The 19,468-nt window shown below is 36.3% G+C and overlaps 1 pseudogene; it reads right to left on the bottom strand.

Annotated features, from left to right (window-relative positions):
• Nucleotides 1-5,994, bottom strand: part of LOC149264496 (phospholipase A1-Igamma1, chloroplastic-like) — a 75,055-nt pseudogene extending 69,061 nt beyond the window's left edge.
• Nucleotides 5,995-19,468: the final 13,474 nt, after the last annotated feature.

The following is a 19,468-nucleotide window of genomic DNA, read 5'->3' as shown; positions in this document are numbered from 1 at the left end:
CAAAAATGACAGGCTTCCATACCTCCGAGATCCAATTGTGGAAAGCTATTAGCCAAGGCCAAAAACCATTGAACTGGTTGATTAGGGCACTTTCAAAAAACTTCAAAGCCTTATCGAGTGAGGCCTGGACTACCTGGATAGTGGGAGCTGGGGCTTCACTGACCTTTCCCTCCAGAAGCGGACGGAACTGAGCCAACAACTATTTTCACGAAGCTGGGAGCCATATTTTACTTGCTCGTAGAACCCAACCGCAGAGAAATAAGGCAGAAGATTAGATCTAGATCTAGTCGCAGAAGATTGAACAGGTGGTTCATCTATGAAATTGGTTGTTGCCTTTGATAACCCCACAGCGTGAGACAATGGAGAGTATGAAACACAACATAAGAGTCGAGACCCAACTGCAGAGAAATAATGTAGAAGATTAGATCTAGATCTAACTGCAGAAGATTAGATCTAGAACCGAGCCGCAAAGAAATAAACCCACATAAACCCACAGAGAATGATTGACCAAAGAAAAGTATAGGAGAAAAATCCTCTAATAACATCCATTGCTAATAAAACCCAACTTTGTTCACAAGATGAAAGAGAATCCATGCTCAACTCCATAATACATGCTCATTGGATGAAATAGCGCTGGAATCTTGGTCGTGACAATGAGAAATGAAACAAAACCAGGAAACCCTAGCCTCTATCTTTTTCTCCTTCCGCCATTAATAACAAGAATTATATATATATATAAATTCGATAAGTTGTTGTATTGGAATATGGTACTATTTTAGTTTATCTTGCTAACATGATCACGAATTTATCCCTTCCTACTTTACTATTTACATAATTCCCCTTTTAAATTTGACTCTACACCACCATATATTCGCGGCATGACAGCCTCGAGAAAGTTCACTCTCTGCGTTACGAAACCTTAATTTTCACCAATGGCTTCAGAAAGTAATTGTATTTACGATTTCCGAATCATTGGGGATTTTGCAGTTAATAAGGCTTCTAAATGGTTTCATTGTTAAATAGACTCTACGACACTACATTAGAGATGCTCAATGGTCATGTCGGTGATGTCATTACTATGTATGCGACTCCTCTTCGATGATTCTCATTCTCTCCGGCTGAACCCACTGACCCTCGGAGTTCTTGATCAGTCCTTTGTTTGCGTCGTATTGTTTGCATCCTGCCACCAGAAGGGAGGAACTAGGTAGTATTCCTTCAGGAAATTGCACGCCTTATTCACCAGAGCCGGATCGCGGCGCGAAGACAGATAGAAGCGCTGCCCTCGCCCAGGGTATCCGTCCACCAGGTGGAGATACGCCTCCAGATTATGAAAGCAGGATGGATCATTCGTGGGTTGCAGGAACGGAGAATGCATGTGATCAAGAGCCAGCTCCACCCCAGCATGACAGTAACTCCACGAAAGCTTATCGATCCACTGGTTCATCATCTGCAACTTTTCGTTGAATAGAATCCTCGGGACCTTCGGCACGCTGTCGTGCACTTTCACCACTCTCAGAAACTTGAGTCCCAACTCCTCACATCGATCCTTGAATGCTGCGTTACCCACACTCGGCCCCGCGAACGAGAACACCGCTATGGGAATAGATACCGCCTGGTCGTTGTTCCTCGAGCGGTTCAATCCCAACTCTGCGATGTCGTACGCGCTCAGCATCGCCGGAGCGCTCCCAAGACTGTGACCGATGATAGTTATGCTCAACTTCTCGCCTCTGTATTTCTGTAACAGACGCCTCAACTTTGAGAGGACTTGATCCCGTGCGCTGCTTTTACAAAACCGGCAGTCGTGTTCCCTGGCCGTATACAGATTCAGGAATCCCGCCTCCACCTTCACGTCAGGATGGGGATGCGGGTTGTTCAATTCCGCAGGCCTCAGATAATCCATGAGGTCCGCGATCCACTCCAGACTCGTCACCGTTCCTCTCCACGCGATCATGATATCTCGTCGTCCGAGCCTTTTGATCTCATCCTCGTCCGTGGCCACAGCTATGAAGCCCATCCAGTTGGCGTGAGTACTCCACAGCTTCTGCACGCGAGGCTTTTGGAAAAGACCAGGCAGATTGATGTTGGAAGTGGCATAGAGATACTTGGTCACTTCGTAGCCGTAATCCGACATCCCAACGCCTTGCGATGATACTTGCAGCTACCACAGTACTTGGAGAAGGGATCGAAATCGGAAGCCAGTAGGGAGACTCAATGTGAGAAGGTGTGGGATCCGAGCTCGAAGGGGAAACCTCCTATTTCTTGTGGTATTGTAGCCACTTGGTTGGAATTCCAACAGTTGGGCAAAGTCAGAACATCGGGAAATTAGTAGTGCACTTCAAGATCTAGTACCTTGGTAAGCTACAACTATCCTGAATTAAAGAGGGGGAATTCACGTTTTCTTCGTTGGAAGGTTCACCTGTCAAGTTGATTTGTCGAATTTTGCTCGGTAATCATCAGGAAAATTATTAATAGGAAGTGGAGAGTGTCTCATGTCTTTGGCTCTGTGGGTAAGATTCTGGGCATCAAAGGTGGGTTATGGTGTGGCTCTTGTATATTGAGGGTGGTCATCCTTGTGTCACAGTTTGGGTTTTATGGACTCTAGGGATTTTTTTTTTGGATATAATTTTTCCCTAGCCATGGATAGTAGGAACTTGGCCATTTCTCTACGAGCGCGGTTGAGGGTAGCCATGGATAGTAGGAACTTGGCCATTTCTCTACGAGCGCGGTTGAGGGTGTGTTTGCGGTGGGACTAGTGTGACCATTCGGGAGGTGCACTAGGTGCAGCCTAGTATATTCTAGGCAGCTAGTGCAATTGTGGATATGCTTTCTCTATGCTTCGATAGTGAGGTCACGTTCATTAGGGAATGGGACCATGGGTCCATGGTGTTATTCACTCTGAAGCCAATCGTGACCTAGGAGAACATGTTGATCAACCAATTAGACACTTTCTTGGAAAAATTGAAATGCCTCCTCTCTTCGATACTTTAGAAAAACACCTTCAATAGATTACAATACTCTTGGAATAGATGGATCGGGTCAGACACGAGGACAAAAACGAGGTTATCAGATTGATGAATGACCTCCAGTAGAACTAGTAGCATAAATAGACAGGATGGCTTCGCTGTGTCGAGAGAAAAAATGAATCCATGAAAGACTAGTGTGGGTGGAAAGTGGAATGGAGCATATGGAAGCTCAAGTCCATGATGCTTTATACCCTCCTCCATCTCAAGGAAATATGCAAGGCTTCCCAAGTCTGAATTTCTTTCCTGATTAGTGATGAAGATTGGATGTTTTTAGGTTCTTGGAATCTTTTGGTCATTTTGGGTTATCTACTTATGGTTATGTAGTGCGCTCTCTTTGTCTGTAATGTGGTTTTGCTTTTATCTTTGGGCCAACAAGTCCGATAGGAATGAGGCCCATAGTTTTGAGATGTGTATCCTCTCATGATGTATCATGGATTTGAACTAAAATAAAATTTTGATTCACACAACAACAAAAAAACAAATTTAGTAAATTAAGATGATAAAAAAAATTGTAAGGAAGAGTTTAAATAAAAAATATAATAAATAAAATAAATATATAAATAATAATTGAAGGAGACATAAACTAACAAAAAGAGGACCTAAAAGGTTGAAAGGAACATAATGAAGATATAGAGAGGAATAAGGAAGATGAGAGGAGTTAGGTCATACAAGAAAGGAAGGTAAAAAATATGAAAGCATTAAAGGAATACTATAGAGATGAATGGAGAGGAAAGGAATAAGAAAAACTAATGGAAGGTGGGGATTGCGAGGAGGAAAGGAAATTAGAAGAGAGGTATAAGGAATAAGGGGAAGGGGTTTATCGAATAAGCCAATAGATAATGGGCTTCCAAGATTGGTTAATTTTATGGTCATCTTCCCAATTGAAATTATTAGAGTGGGAATTTCATGAATGATATATGAGCAATAAGGAGTAGATGAAAATATTTTGCCTTGGTCGAAAGGATAAGGTGTTATGGGAGTGTTCTTAGCCTCGATGAACATAATGTCATGGTTTGTTTTGATTTTTTACATCATTCACCAAAATACTTATTCCAAAAGCCCCTAACCTTATCCTCAAACTCATTCACCTTGAAATTGCTAACACAGTGAAAATATACCTCATTTCCACTTTTTCAAGATGATGATGTCAACCATGGGGGGTGATTCACCATTTTTGGAGTAGAAAAGTAAAAGGATTAAAAAATAATAAAACTATTTTTTCAACTCATATTTTCAACTTATCTCCCTAAGTTTTTACTCAAATTTCGAGTGGGAGTACTTGTTGGATGCAAGATTTTCATCCAAGAAATACCCATGTTGCATAGTTTCAATGGACCCTACTACACGAAAAATGAGAAATACATGAAAAAACGTGATTGCAATCAAGTTTTTCATGCATTTCTCATTTTTCGTGTAGCAGGGTCCGTCGAAAGTGTGCAACATGGGTACTCCTTGGATGAGGAATCAAATTCTACATCCAACGAGTGTTTCTTCTCGCAATTTGAGTAAACCCATAGGGAGATAAGTTGAAAATACGAGTTGAAAATATAGTTTTGTCTTTTTTCCCTCTAAATTTGATGATGTAATCTAATCCTATTTTGTTATTTCCATTATTATTTTATAATTTCCTTAGGAGGCTCATTTTAGACCTCAAAATTTCCCTAATGGTTACCTTTTATGAATGAATTAAAGGTTTAGCTATGGGGTCACCCTTATGTAGTATTGTTTCTAACATTTTTATGGAACATTTTGAATCTATAACCTTAAACCACTTCCATCTTAAGACCAAATGTTGGTTTTAATTTCTTGACGAGATCTTTGTTGTGTGGATTGAAGACCAAACTTCTATGGATTCTTTCTTCCGTCACCTTAGCAACATTTCTTTTGACATCCAATTTACTATAGAAACTCAAAACGATAATTGTCTCCATTTTTTAGATGTTGTTATCTCTCATCAACCCGATGGTACCCTCACATACCAATTCTATAGGAAAAATACACGCCTTATTAGGTATATTCATGCTTAGTCTCACTACCATATAGCCCAAAGATATATTGCTCTCAAGACCCTCATTATTTGGGACATTCGTGTATCTTCACCCAACCTCCTTGAAAAGGAAAAATCCCACCTCATTAAGGCCATTACATCTAATGGTTATTCCATCACCCAAATTAAGAGAGCATTTCACTCATTCCTCAATTCTAGATCTAAAATATCTCATTCTTTTTTTTTTTTTCTCAGTAAAATTAAACTATTTGTATTAAATAAAATATAGTACAATCAAGAGAGACAAGAAACCGGTCGACCGGAAATGATGAAACTATCAACCTCGGTTCCGGAAAAGGAATGAACCATACAAAGAGCTACAGCAGTTAACTTGAGACCAAAGACTGACTTTTACCCCACAGGGGAAAAATTCTCAACACGATGTTTTTTCCCTTTCTTTTTATTGACTTTTATCCAGCCATCCTGGGGAGAATGAGCTAAAGCAACTTGAAGACTAGAATTTTTCGTCAGGGGGATCTCCTTATCTGATTCAGAAGAGGAGGTCTCATGGATGCGTTTCTGGGAGATTGCTGAGACAGAGGGGTGCGCAGGAGTATCAGTGGGCGGATCCATCGATTGAGGCGCCTGGTCCGGTTCTGCATCACTCTCTTCATCGTCCGAACTTGAGGAATCAGAGCTCACTGCTGGCGGTGGAGGACAAGGGGCCCAACGTTTGGGTTTGGTCTTTGCAATGTTGCCCTTTTTCGCTTTTGCAGGGAGCGATGGGCAAGAATTCTGTAGGTGCCCTGTTAGGTGACAATGGTGGCAACGGAAGGCAGTGTTTTCGTAGTCCAGGTTCTGGGTCCAAACAAAATCGTTGATCTTAAGATTGATTTTATCTGGCAGACCCTTGCTTAGGTCTAGCTCCACACATATTCTGGCATATGTGTAGAGACCTTGATGTTCCCGCATAGAATCTCCCATTAAAAAGCAGCCCAAGGTGTTACCTATACACCTATAGACTGCTAAATGCCACAGGTGAGCTGGTCAATTTGGAATTCTGATCCAGACAGGCGCTTTGGTGATGACTGCAGTTGCTGGGTCAAAATCTGGGAACCATGGAGTTAAGAAGAGTCCTGTTGTACCCATAAACCAAGGACCTTCTTCTAAGGCCTGTTCATAATGCTTAGGATTGTCAAACAGAACTATAAAATATCCTTTTGAGCAGAAGCTGACCTTGCAATGGTGAGTCCAGTTGTCATGGATCCAGTCATAGAGGTCCTTAGAGCGTGGCCAAAGCCCGTTGAATCTGCAGATGATGGCCCTTTCTGCAAATTTTTGAAGGTAATCTGCAAGGCCAGGGTGGGAGATCTCAACAGAGGGAACCTCCTCTAACTTGTCAACCAGGAAAGGCTTGGGTTTGGGAGCCTCAGGGGAAAAAGGAATCTCAGAGTGTACAACAGCTTTGTAGGAGAAGGGAGGAGCAGAAGAAGATTGACCTGCAGCGCCGCCTCTCAAGCGAAGGGAAAACACTAAAGAGCTATTGTTTTTAATGCTGTAAGAAGAGAGGGGAAGAGGATCATCAAGTTGTTTACCTGAAAATAGAAGTCTCTGAAGGGCAGAGGGGATCCCGAATCGGTGTTCCAGTTTTACCTTGAGATCCTACACCAGGTCTGAAGGGGAGACCCATTGCAGAATGGTCTTGCCTGAGATCTATGAGATTTGAACCTGAAAGGGGGCAGAGAAGTTTTTAAACGCTTTCTGGATCAACGCCATGCTTGAATCTTTTGGGTTTTCCGTATCCTGACGAACTGAAGGCGGTGGCGGAGGAAAAGGCTTCTGCAGATGGAAGCTAATGCTCCAGCCCTGATTCGCTGCTAAGGATGGGCCTGCAGATCTATGGATCGTTCGAATGAGCCTTTGCATCATGCAAACCCCTGCCTTGCTGCTAATTTGGAGAAGGGCAAGAGAGGCCCCCACTTGGAGCGACGTATCTCTGCATCTCTTCGCCGCCCCTCGATGCGATATTCCACAGTCTTCCCACCCCATGGGGTTCATTGTGCCCAGAGATCGCCAGAGGAAAACGGCGTTTGAGGCAACCTTCGTGTGGCTAGCAGAAAGCATGATCTATCATCCCAAGAGCCACAGGGGGGCTGGCCGTCGGAGGAAGTGGCCGCGATCTGGCCAAACAGACGACGCCGAGGGATATCATGCTTCACAGGCTTCCTGGTTATGATCCACAGGCGGATCAGCTTATCACAGGATGAGAGGACGATCATGTCCAGATTGTCAATCGCGGTCAAGATGGCTATGTCCGCGACTGAGAGGCAACCCCCACCTAAAACCAGTGCTGCCGCCATTGCTGCTTCTGAACGCGCTTCTGCAAAACCCTAACGCAACCAGATCAAGTAAGGCAATTTCCTTGTCGAGTCGAAAGGATGTTCAAGAGTGGGCGCACCAAAATATCTCATTCTTTTACCAGGCCTACAAATCTTATTTTCTTCCTCATATCCATGGTCTTGCTAGTGATATTCAAATACTTTATCTAGAAATAATATCAAGACTCCTTTAAACCCATGAGACCCTTAAGAATCTAATAAGATCTACAAAGAATAAATCTGACTTTATGCTAAGTCAAAGGATTAACCGAATTCCCTTTTCTTGTGGTAAATCATATATTGGAAAAAAATGTAGATCAATTAAAACTTGTCTTAAAGAGAACATAGCTAACCCATTTCACAATTGTATCTCTAAGACTTTAAACACATAACACTCCCATAATTATAAAAAAAATATTTGTTTGAACCAAGAAAAATCCTCACACCGGCTCCTTATCACTTGCCCTGTATCATTCGTGAAGATCTTGAAATTAAGAAACACCCTAATAATTCCAATCACGAAGATGGCTAAAATTGGCCAATCTTGAAAACCCACTATCCATCTACTTATTCATTAAAATCCTTTCCACTTATTCTTTATACCTTGCTTCTTATTTCCTTTATTACATCTAACCCCATTGCACCCCAATTCTTTCTTTACTCTTCTCTCTATTTTCTTCCTTTCTTGTTGTCATGTTTGTTACCCTTCCTTTCTTGTAGTCTATCTTTTTTCATGTTTTTATGATTTCTCTCTTCCTCCTAATTCTTCTATATTTTTCCCGATGTTCCTTTCAAACCTTTCACTACCCCATCCAATACTCCCTTTTTTAAGACCTAATCCCTTATTAATTTTTATTTATATATTTATTATATTTTCATGTTAACACTTTTATAAAAAAATTTACTATCATTTTAATTTATTACATTTATTATTTTTTTTTTCACTATACCATTTCTATATAACTATTTGACTAATATTTTAATACTATTTCTTAACTTTTATTTATTTATTTTAATAAATTCCACAATAACTTATTTATCATCTTCCTACAATACTCTCTTTATTACAATTGGTCTCAAAATTATATATTATTATTAAAAAAATCTAAATCATATAAATTTTAAACTTCTTCTTTATTATTAAAAAAAAGCATAAATTAAAATTTAAAAATATAAATTAATTCTACCAACCATTTATTTATTAACTTTTTTAATATCATAAAACTTTAAACTAACCATTAAAAATTTTATTATTTTTTTTTTAATAACTTAAAGCGTTGAAATAACAAATAAATTTAATATTGATATTTAATAAAACATATGCAAAGCATATCAATAGATGATAACACTTATAATAAACACTGGGTTTGTTAAAACACATCAATAACACCTCTTATGAAGTAGGTACATATGATAAATGCTATTGGTATGTTTTACCAAGTAATTTCAAAGATTCCCATAATTTTTACAGGTGCAGCAATTCTATAAGTCAAAACTTCTGATTCATAAAATTTTCTGGATTCTCAAAAACTTGATGAGAAAATAATTCATCTAAAAAACAATATCATATAGTTAAATAGAATTATATTTAAGCAAGCAATATGACAGAGAGTCAAAATGTGAAGAGATACAATGTACATATTCGTTTTTATATTTTAAATAAAAAAATAACTTGATCAGGAGTCATATATACTTCGTATTCCACTACGTGGAGGACGTCACATGGGGTATATACGAATGCTCTTCCTATTTACTTCCAAAAAATTAAAACTAAATTTTATAACTTCGATAATATACAAACAATTCTCTGCTGAAAATAAAAACAATCAATTTTAAGTGATCAATATTGTCTATTTATATTATATAAGAGTTTTAATTTACTAGCAATTTCATTTAAAACTTCGAATACTAAATGGTGCACAATTAAAAAAAATTATTTATTTAATATGATTAAGTAACTTATCCTCTCACGTATACAGCTTATTATATTTCCTCAATATAACCTACATCGTGATTTTCTTTCTGAAAAATGATTAAGTAAATAAGTAAATGTGATTCTATCCAAAAAAAAATTTAACATCTAAAATAAAATTGGGGATCTAAAATAAAATTGAGGTTATATAATGGTTAGTATTTGTAATTTAGTTGAAAAATAGTTTAATTAAATAATAATAATAAGTAGATAAGTAAATATGATTCTATCAAAAAAATATTTAAGAAATAAAATTGATATAAAATGAATAATTTAACATCTAAAAAAATAAGGATTGTATAATAGTTAGTATTTGTAATTTAGTTGAAATATAGTTTAATTAAAAAAAGAAATTACTTTAAAAGTAAAGTAACTAATAAAATATTATATTGTTGAATGTGATTGCTAAAAATTAAGATATATGATTAAATAATATTGTTTGTATTAACATATATCCACTTTATTATATATGTTTATTTATTTATTTATATTTTTTATGTGTTTTATTTTTTATTAATATACATAGTTCTTTTATAATTAAATTTATTAAAATATGCTTTTAATATAATAATAAGTTATTTTAAATTTAAAATATGGAGAAAAATGAAAAAAATAAAAATAAAATAAAAATAAAAAAATAGTAACTAATAGAAATTGAAGTTACTGAACAACCCAAAATAAGACCTCAACCAATCACATTGCAAATAAATAAATATAAATAATAAATAATAAATAATAAAATTTGAATTCCCAATGTTAAACTATGGATAAGGGGCATAAATTATTGATCAAAGACAAAATAATAGCGAGTCAAAGACAAAAAAGAATGCATAATACCACATCATTGTAGAAAAAAATAATAGAATGCATAATACCACATCATTGTCGAAAAAAATAATTATAGATTTTGGTAGACACTTTAGTTCATAAAAAAACATTATAAAAAACTTTTTCCATTAATTATAGGTTTTTTTTTTTTCTTTTTTAGTTTTATTGTCATTTAATTTTGATATTTCTATTTTATTTAGCATTTTCCCATTTTATTTTATCTTATTTTATTTATTTCTCATTTGTTTATTTATTTATTATTATTGTTGTTATTATGATGTTTTTTCCCATTTCCATTTAGTAGACATTGTTGAATAATAAGACTTTGATTCTCTTCATTAATAAAACAATTAAAAAGTAAATATTTACTATAGCATAAAAATAAAAATGATCTAATTATCTATTTTTTTACTATAGAAAATAGGTAAATATTTATATTCAAAGCACAATTAATTTTGCAAATTTAATAATTGAGCAATTGCTACAGTACCTTAGCCTTGGATAGTGACTAATGATAATTGGCTAAATAAAGGACCGCCACAACATTAAGGTTTTTGGCCCCTTATCTTAAGATCATAGTACATTCATTGTTTATTTGTTAGATTATTAGGTTGGCTAAAATCTTTCAATGTAACCTTCCATTATAATTGTACCCTTTATCTCCTATAGATATACCAAGGAGAGCTAGTCTTAGGGTTATCAAATCTTGTTTGGTAAACTTCATTCATTGTATATGGAATTTTTCCCCTCGAAATACACTGTAATAATTGAATTCTTATCATATTCAAAGCGTTTGGTTCAAACATTTCATATCAAGAGCATATAATCCTAGGGGTTATCTAATCAAGGAAGACATGTTGGAATTTTCACTATAACATTTTTCCTAAAATGTTTTAAATAGTGAAATTTTGTTAAGTGTAAAGAAAAATATTGATGTACATGTGGTTAAAATTTCAAGCTTTGGGTTGCTATAGTCTTGGCTATATAACTTACAGAAGTTAGGCTTTATGGATAATCCTTAAATTAGTCTCAAACAAGTCATACTTTTATTTGCACTATAAATTATTTTCTAGTAACTTTTGGATAACAAAATTTGAAGGTTACAGAGGTGAAATAGATAACTACATGTGTGATAACAAATTTCATGTATAGTTAACTATAATTCATAGATATAACCTATGGAACCTATGGAACCTATGGTTTGTGACTAATCTTGAAATTAGCTTAAAACAATTCATCTCTTTATTTTAGCTATAATTTGTCTTTTTGGGAGATTTCAAACAATGAAAATTTATGGAGATAGGAAATATTATAACACAAGTCATCAAAATTGTAGGCTTTCTTTCACTTCGCCTCTAAAGATATGGTCTATGGAAGATAAGGCTTGTGATTAATCCCAGAATTTGTTTTGAAAAAGTCACCTTGGAATTTTCACTATAACCCTTTTAAGTCAAGTTTTAGACTATAAAATTTTCAAAATTTTGAGATGGCATAATGAATGAAATCTATAAAAGAAAAATCAAATTTTGACTCATTATATTTTATAATATATATCCTGTAGAAGTTATGGTTTTTTACTTGTTAATTATTAATGAATTTAATAGCTTTTTTTGGGAGCTAGCAACATCATTTTTAATTTTGTTTTTAGAGATGTGATTAATCGCGGAATCAGTTTTGAAAAAGTCACCTTGGAATTTTCATTATAACCTTTTTAAGTCAAGTTTTAGACTATAAAATTTTCAAAATTTTGAGATGGCATAATGAATGAAATCTATAAAAGAAAAATCAAATTTTGACTCATTATATTTTATAATATATATCCTGTAGAAGTTATGGTTTTTTACTTGTTAATTTTTAATGAATTTAATAGCTTTTTTTGGGGAGCTAGCAACATCATTTTTAATTTTGTTTTTAGAGATGTGTTCAAGTGTCTCTAAATAACATATTCACAAATAATTTAGTGGGTAAAATTACAAGTAGGGAAGAATACATGGAGTAACTACACATGGTTTCATCTGGTTGGAAACCCCTATAACCCCTTCTAGTACCTCTTGAAGTAGTACAACCTTAAAAAGTAATTGTATGTAGAATCTCATATGCACGTGGATTTACGTATATAAGAAGTCCCCTAGGCGTTGATCACCTTTCCTACTAAGGATCATCCTTAACCTCCTAGGGACTTATCTAAGATCCATCTATGTTTTATAGAAGTGGCACTCCTCTTTCATAGGCTTAAGTTTTCTACACAACTCAAAATGATAAATTAAATTTTCAACATACTCACTTATGAGTGGACTAGGTGATTCAAAGAAAATCATAATAATAAAAATAAGTAAATAACATTTCACTATATATATCCATTCACATATCATGAGGAACACACATTTGAAGCAAGTTCATAGATGGAAAATAAAGAGATGGTATCGATGTTTTAGGTACTTATAAAATGTTTTCATTCATTTAATATCAGAAAGAGTCATAGGAGAATACTCAAAAGATCTCAATACTTAATCAGAAGTCTATGAAACCACAAATGTTATGTACCCGAAGAAATAGCCCCATGTGAGATTCAAAATAATTTTACAAACTTGAAATTTTAAGTTCAAATAAAGAAGATGCCTAAGCGCTCTACAAAATTCTCAATACTTAAATGTAACTTGAATGAATTCATCCTTAAGGGGACTGGGATGTGGATATCCTGGACTAATAAATAGTTTATAATAACCTAGAAGAAAATAAATAAATACAGTAAGGGATAGACTTTACATATATATAACACAATTCACAAATCTGGGTGATGTAAGACTAGGCAAAAATAAATAATTTATTATATATTATAATACATTGTTTTCTTATTTTTATATTGAGAGATGCTCTATATCTTAGTATGAATTTGGGAGATGTTGTCATTTAGCATTATATTTAAAAAATAAAATAATAGTTATAAAAACAAATTAAAAAATAGTAATAACAAAAATAGATCAATGTTGACTATAAATAAAATGCTTCAATTTCCACTTTAATTTTACATCCACTTTATATAGAGATGAAGTAATTGAAAGTAAAGAAAAAAAATATGTAATTCATTCACTACTTATTATGGAATTGATAGAAGTCATGTAAAAATAATATAATTGATATTACATGATGTCTAATTCATTCTATATTTAGTTGGCACGTGATAATTAAAATAAAATATAGTAATAACAAAAATATATTTTACTATTAACAATAAATAAAATGTTTCACAATCCATATTAACTAATATAGTTTTATATCAAGTTTATATGAAGAAAAACAATGTAATTTAAATTAAAATTTTCATTATATTTTCACTTTTCATTGTAAGAGATATGTGTAATTTCTTTTATTTTTAATATGGAGTTGATATATAGCATTAAAAAAATATATTTTTTTTTCCGAAGAAAAAATCAAAAACTTTTCATTAGCAAAATAAAAAGTTTTTACATTCTGTTTGGATCACTTCCGTAGAAGTTTACTCAGCTGGGGCTGTGCCCAAAGACTGGCTGTACATGTTTAGAGCTTGTGAAAAACTTCAACCGCTGCTCTGTCAAGCATATCTGTCCATCATTTTTTTTCTATCTTCAGCTATATTGTAAAGAAAAACATAACTGATTGAAAAGCACAAGATGGGGTCTCCTTCTACGAAGGAAAACAACCCCGGGAAAAACCAACAAAAACGAGCATATACTCATTCCGCTGTGAAGATTATGTTTAAAGTTTTGTTAACTATCTGAATCAGCCGGTAGTAGTTATATATACCAAACAGCAGTTTGGAAACAGAGTATTTGAAACTGTAAATAGAACAAGACTGTAACAAAATTTTAAGAGAGGAGCCGTATCCCCTTTCATGAAGGAGGAGCAAATGGTGGCTGCTGCGATATGGATTGATGCCCTTGGTGATTTTCCTCTATCGACCATCCGCCCAGAATCTGTTGTAAGCCAGCTTTAGAGAGCTGATCGGCTTCTTCATTATTTTCCCTATAGATATGACATAAGTGAAAACTGTTAAAAGATGGCTTTAATAACATAATTTCTTCTAATAGAGGCTTTAAAATCTGGTTTTGACATGATGCTTTGCCATTGACCCAATTGGTGACATTTTGTGAATCGCCATAGATTTGAATAGTGAGAATGCTCCTCTGGAGGAGCCAGCACATCAAAAGGTGTAAAGCAGACAGCTCGGCAAAGTTATTTGACCCGGTTCCCAAACCAACAGAAGCTTTAAGAAAATGCTCAGCAGAAAGATGAATGCTCATGCCTGCACCGGCCCTATTATTCTGAGAGGCTCCATCATAAAAAGCCCAAGGAATGCCTTCCCTAATGGTGAAGGGCTTGTCTCGGGGAGGGGGGGTTTTCATCTCGGGTGCTGGAATAGCGGAGTATATTGCTGCACAATTTGAAGCTATAACTGATGATGGGGTGGTTTTATCATTAAAGATGCTATTGTTTCTCGCTAGCCATACACCCCAAAAGAAAATGAGAGGCAGGTTTCTCAGTGATCCGTCCGGGTGTTTCTGCCACCAGTTTTTCCATGCCACTTCCAAAGGTTCAGGTCCCCATTTTTCTTTGATGTTGAGCAACCCTGTAAGCTCATCCCAAATCTTTAAAGAGACAGTGCAAGATGTAAAAAGATGTCTGATAGATTCCTCATCTGATTTACATAGAGGGCATCTACCTGGACCGATAAGGTATCTAGCTTGCAGCCTATCCCATGTTGGAATTTTACCTTTCAACATACACCAAAGAAAGATTCTGGCTTTTGCCGGGCTTGTCAACTTCCATATGCTTTTAGACCACCACTCAGGGATATCCCATCCTTTCTGTTTCATTAGGAAAGAGTATCCTTCTTTGGGATAGTAATCCCCTGTTTTACCCAGTGCCCAGATCAACTTATCAGGTTCATCTTTGAGTCTTACATGAGAGCGGTGGAGTTCTTGGATGAAAGAGTCCCATTCATTCTTCCAACGGATATTTAGGCCAAGATCTTCATCATTTTTCCAAGCCTGACCCCATAAATTTGAAAATCCCACTTTCTCCACCTGATTAAGAGTGACTATTCCTTTGCTGTCTAAGTGTCTAAGGAGACCTTGGGATAGAGCATATGCTTCACTGCATCCCACCCATGGATCCCTTCCAATTCTGATGTGTCTGCCATCTCCAACTTTCCAGGCAAGGCCTTGCTCTATCACAGTGAAAGCCTCCAGCGTAGCCTTCCAAATGACCGATATGTTCTTCTGATTCTTCTGCTGACTTCTGATCCAATCTTCCAAAGGGGTTGGGTCTATGTACTTCCTTTTGACAACCTTTGTCCAGAGATTCTCCATCGATATTAGCCTCCATCCAGACTTAGCTGCCAGCGACAAGCTGAACTCGGGGAGTCTTTTGATTCCCCACCCTCCCCAGTCTTTAGGTCTTGCAATCTTATCCCAAGCCACCCATGGAAGAACCGAGGAGTCCTTCGCCGAACCTGCCCATAAAAATCTGCTACATATCTTCCTTATTTTCTCCAACACTCCTTTAGGGACCCAAGTGAGGGCAGCCCAGTAAACTGGGATAGCTAACAGGACTGATTTGAGGAGTGTCAGCCTGCCTGCCCTGGAAAGCCACCTGAAACTCCAGTGATTTATTCTTGCTTCAATCTTTGCAATAAGCCAATTCCAATCCTCTTTCTTGTAGGCTACTGGCTTTAACCAGAACCCCAGATATTTAAAGGGAGTGTCCAAGGGCTGTAGAGGAAAAGTAAAAAGATTGGAGATTCTATCTCTTTCCCTTCTGTCAAAATCAGCTGCACAAATTTGAGACTTCCTAGGGTTTATCTGCATTCCGGTGGCTTGCATAAAGAGATCAAAAATGCTTTTATACTCCTTAATTTCGTTATATGAACCATTTGTGAAAATCAGAATATCATCTACAAAAAGCAAATGAGAGATAAAGAGGTTGATTGCTACCTCGATACCTTTTACCTTTCCTTCTCTTCTGGCCTTGTGAATCAATCTGCTCAAGCCTTCTGCCACTAACAGGAATAAGAGCGGCGATAGTGGGCACCCTTGCCTGAGGCCTCTTTGGCTGTTGAAAAAGGGGGAAGCAGAACCATTGATCAGCACTGCAAAGCTGACACTTGAGATGCATCCCATAATCCAGCTGGTGAAAGTGTAGTTGAAACCCAAATGAGTCAGCATCATTCGCAGATAAAGCCAATTAACGCGATCATAGGCTTTTGATAAGTCAATTTTTAAGACCGCTCCCTTCTTTTTCTTTTGTCTTACACTATGGATGACTTCCTGTGCTACCCCAATTGCTTCATGGATTTGCCTGCCATCTAGAAACCCAAACTGTTCCATTGATATGTTCCTAGACAAGACCGGGAAGATTCGAATAGCAATCACTTTTGCTATGATTTTATAAATACAATTGCACAAAGAAATCGGCCTGAAATCTTCAAAGGTTCCCGGGTCATCTTTTTTTGGGATGAGGGCTATAAAAGTAGAGTTTAGAGGCCTGTAGACCTCTCCCTTCAGACGAGATTCTTCTATTACATCAGTGATTTCAGAGCCTATCAGATCAAAAAAGAAGAGGAAAAGTTCAATTGTCCATCCATCAGGCCCCGGACTCTTGTCTTTTGCCATTATTTTCATTGCTGCTTCAACCTCCTCCTTGGAAACAGGTCTAGAGAGGTCCTCTGCTTCTTCCTCCTCCACAAACCTCGGAAAACTCTGAGCTGTTCTAAGGACTTCTGCTATAGTGGCCTCCCCTGGATCAGAGAAGATTCTTTCAAAATGTCTCTTCCCTAAGCTGGAGAGATCCGAAAAAGAGCTAACCTCCCTTCCTTCTTCATCTTTAAGGCTCCAGATGGTATTTACTGATTTCCTTCCTTTTGCATAGTTGTGAAAAAACCTGGTGTTCTCATCTCCAGATTTTAACCAGATTGCCCGGCTCTTGATCCTCCATTCTTCTTCCTTGTCTAAAAGAATTTTATTTTGGAGCTTTTCTAGCTGAAGAATTCTGTCTTTTAAAGATTGTGACTGATATCCATCCTCCTCAGTGCTCTCCAACATCTTCAATTCCTCCCTGATTTTGAGAAGATCTTCATTTTGTCTCAACCTCCTATCTTTTGCCCACAGGATAGTTGCTTTTTTTAATCTCTTAAGGTTCTCCATGAATAAAAAGCCTTTGTCCTCTCTTGCATTTAACCTCGGGTGGATCCAAGTATCTTTGAAGAGAACGCTAAAAGAAGGATCTTGAAGCCATGATGGGTTAAATTTAAAGGGAGCCGGAGGTTTTGGGGGAGGGAAGGCAATATCCAGAAAGATCGGAAAATGATCAGAGTTCCCGATTTCCTCCACCCACTGTCTGAAAATAGGAGCATTTGAAGTGATAGCCTCGGATAAGAGAAAACGGTCTAATCTCTTTGCTATCCGGTCCTCCCCTACTCTTCTGTTCCTCCAAGTTGGCTTGAGCTTTATCGGGGATGGATCTGTGAGGTGATGTTCTTCAAGAAGATTATGGAAGAAATCCGACAATGGGTCCACTCTAGCTGTTGGTCCCCAAGCCTCGGCTCTCCCCATAGAGAAATTCAGATCACCTCCTACAATCAGCATAGAGGCCTTCATAAAAGATTTTGCCATCATATCAACCCAGAATGATTCTCTTCCTTGGCAAGGTCCATAGATGTTTATAATGGTGAAAGGGCGAGGGAAGACAGGTGTGAGGACCTCCATACCTACAACATGCTTTGTACCCCACTGATTGATTACTTTAATTCTTCCTTCTCTGTATCCTATTGCTAGACCCCCTGAGTGACCAGATGAGTCAATGGCAGAAAAAACCCATCCCGGTAACAGGGTCCTTAGCATAGCTTCCACCTCAGCGCTCTTCCCTAGAGTTTCTTGGAGAAAAACAATGTCTGCTTTAGAGTTTAGGATCCAATCTCGTAAGGCCAATTTAGAGTTTAGAGTTTGAGAGAGATAATTTTTATTTCATTAATAGGTTCTTTAAAGAGATTTGTAATTCATTTATTTTCTAATATGGATTTTACATGTAGAATGTGAATTATATATATATATATATATATTCTTATTCCATTAATAGATTCTTTAAGATTTTTAATATGAAGTTGACATGTAACATTTTAAATATTAATACTATGATTTTTTTTTGTTAGAAATTACAAAATGAAGTTGGAAAGCACATGAAAATAAATAGAAGGGTTCTTTTAAAGGCTAAAAACCACAAAGCATGAACCAACAAGTGACATAAAAAGTGCGAGAAAATTAAGTCTAGCAACTAATGTTAATCTTTTATTTTTAGTTTTTCCTTTTTTGAATTTTTTGCCAACCATCGAGATTTGGTTCCATAAGAACCAACACCAATTCTCATCCTGCATGAGAGACATATTTATGTGAGTCCGAGTTTTGAGACACATGAGCTCTTTTTGAGCCCCAGATGTGTCCATTATCAGAGAGACATCGAGACCCATACTTTTTTGTTGGATGGTGACTTTGTCTGGTTGAGTAAGATCAACCACATTCAGTTAATCACCCTACTGGGCCAAATCTTTCCTTGATATCTTCTTCTTCATCTTCAGAATGATATTTCTCCATGAATTACCATCCTTTTGGCCTATTAGACTGCCTCTTCTTCTTTTTAGGATTTTTCTTAACCTGTGGAAATGTATTATGTGTCTTGTCTAAAAATATGCACGGCATCGAAATGTCATGTTCCCATAATAAAAAAGTTATGTCGAATGGAAGTTTTTGTGTTTCAAAATTATATGGTTTAGAATCCCTTTGCTCAAATCAATCTCCACACATATTTTGGCAAATGTGAAGATTCCATTTTTTGTTCTTTCCATATCCTTTTTTTTAATTTACCAACAATATTACCTATATTCTCAAGAATTTTATGATGCAAAAAAAGAAAAGGTAGTTTTGGAAGTCTAGCCCAAAATCAGCGTAGTAGAAACCAGCATCGATTTAGCATAAAAAATCAGAAACCCATGGTGTGATGAATAGCCACTCTATCCCAAAACCAAGACCCCTCATTGACTGCATAATCTAACCCCTTATGAGTTTCGAATTGAAATACTACTCTATCCCAAAACCAAGACCCCTCATTGACTGCATAATCTAACCCCTTATGAGTTTCGAATTGAAATATCAAAAGATCTTTTGCGTAAAGGTAAACTTCATAGTTTGGAGTCCATGAGGAGAAAATCCATCAAATTAAAGCTTCAGATTTTGATCAGAAGTCATTAACT

This window comes from Pinus tabuliformis, chromosome 6 (assembly GCF_031772625.1).
Source record: "Pinus tabuliformis cultivar Carrire ecotype Pingquan chromosome 6, CPIR1, whole genome shotgun sequence".
In the NCBI taxonomy this organism is placed as follows: Eukaryota; Viridiplantae; Streptophyta; class Pinopsida; order Pinales; family Pinaceae; genus Pinus; species Pinus tabuliformis.
The sequence above is the reverse complement of the archived record's forward strand: the minus strand, read 5'-3'. Positions and strand labels throughout refer to the sequence as shown.